The sequence below is a fragment of the Corvus brachyrhynchos genome, unplaced genomic scaffold, assembly GCF_000691975.1.
Source record: "Corvus brachyrhynchos isolate BGI_N302 unplaced genomic scaffold, ASM69197v1 scaffold193, whole genome shotgun sequence".
Classification (NCBI taxonomy): Eukaryota; Metazoa; Chordata; class Aves; order Passeriformes; family Corvidae; genus Corvus; species Corvus brachyrhynchos.
Window position 1 is genome coordinate 337,863 of NW_008237087.1, and position 1,800 is coordinate 339,662.

Below are 1,800 nucleotides of genomic sequence, written 5' to 3' on the forward strand. Positions count from 1 at the left end.
CAGACAGCCCGCAGGGCACTGCCAACTCATAGCACAGGACCCAGCCAGGGACCCCGACCCCACACAACCCCCCAGGCTTTTCCAGCACAGCCCCCGTGCCAGCTGGCAGCAGTGCCGGGCAGCCAGCCCAGCTGAGGCCCCCCCTCCCCGGGACGTCCCCCCAGGTCACCACAAGGCAGATTGTCCCAGCACAATGAATGAGGCAGCAGTGGAAAGAGCCATTTTAATGAACAGCACCAGAGTGTAACACAAGAGACAAGGCACTAGTATTCCTCCCCCTCCTCATCGCCCTCCATGCTGTCGGCCCCCACCTCCTCATAATCCTTCTCCAGGGCAGCCATATCCTCACGGGCCTCCGAGAACTCCCCCTCCTCCATGCCCTCCCCCACGTACCAGTGCACGAACGCCCGCTTCGCGTACATCAGGTCAAACTTGTGGTCCAGGCGGGCCCAGGCCTCGGCGATGGCCGTGGTGTTGCTCAGCATGCACACGGCACGCTGCACCTTGGCCAGGTCTCCCCCGGGCACCACCGTGGGCGGCTGGTAGTTGATGCCCACCTTGAAACCAGTGGGGCACCAGTCCACAAACTGGATGCTACGCTTGGTCTTGATGGTGGCGATGGCGGCGTTGACATCCTTGGGCACCACGTCCCCGCGGTACAGCAGGCAGCATGCCATGTACTTGCCGTGCCGCGGGTCACACTTGACCATCTGGTTGGCCGGCTCAAAGCAGGCGTTGGTGATCTCGGCCACCGAGAGCTGCTCATGATAAGCCTTCTCAGCAGAGATGACGGGGGCGTAGGTGGCCAGCGGGAAGTGGATGCGGGGGTACGGCACCAGGTTGGTCTGGAATTCTGTCAGGTCGACGTTCAGGGCTCCGTCAAAGCGCAGGGAGGCCGTGATGGAGGACACAATCTGGCTGATGAGGCGGTTGAGGTTGGTGTAGGTGGGACGCTCGATGTCCAGGTTGCGGCGGCAGATGTCGTAGATGGCCTCGTTGTCCACCATGAAGGCACAGTCGGAGTGCTCCAGGGTGGTGTGGGTGGTGAGGATGGAGTTGTAGGGCTCCACCACGGCCGTGGAGACCTGCGGGGCTGGGTAGATGGAGAACTCCAGCTTGGACTTCTTGCCGTAGTCCACAGAGAGCCGCTCCATCAGCAGGGAGGTGAAGCCAGAGCCGGTGCCACCGCCAAAGCTGTGGAACACCAGGAAGCCCTGCAGCCCTGTGCACTGGTCAGCCTGCAAGGTGGGAAGAGGCAAACAAGACCAAACTGTCAGAAATGCTGAACTTCAGCTGCTACTGACTTACCCAGGAAGGCACAAATTCCTCACAGGGCAGCAAATATTTGTCCCAGGATCTCAGGCCCCGTGATTGAGTATGACCAGGTCCAGGGAAAGGGACCCCTTCCTGCAGGGATTTGGGGACACTCAGTAGAGACAAGGAGGGCCATGTTTATTCCAGGCAGCAGAAGTTGCTCCTCTGTGTGCCCACATGAGGACATTATCAGGGTGTTCCAGCAGCAGAGCAGAAACCACCAGGGTGGGAGACAAGGCAGCCCTGGCCTTACATGTTGGACACTGACTCATGGTGGATCCCCCAGCTCCTGGGAGACACCCCAGCAGGCTCTGGGTCAACCCAGAGTCAACCATGGCTTCACCCCCTCTTTTTCCAAGAGGGTGCAGCAGGAGCTTCTCCCACAGGAGCCCACGGGCAGCCAGCTCAGCCTTTGATGTGCCAGGAGCTCCCCGAGCAGAGCCGACAGCACAGCAGGTCCGGCCACCCCGGCGACCGCCCCAGCGT

At 61.2% G+C, this 1,800-nt stretch overlaps 1 pseudogene across 1 annotated transcript; it reads right to left on the minus strand.

Annotated features, from left to right (window-relative positions):
* Positions 1-209: 209 nt before the first annotated feature.
* LOC108445308 lies at positions 210-1,586 on the minus strand (annotated as a pseudogene). Its single transcript, XR_001860127.1, has 2 exons — positions 1,492-1,586; positions 210-1,287 (listed from the first exon to the last, which is right to left on the minus strand). The product of XR_001860127.1 is annotated as a tubulin alpha-8 chain pseudogene (transcript).
* Between the last annotated feature and the right edge of the window lie 214 nt (positions 1,587-1,800).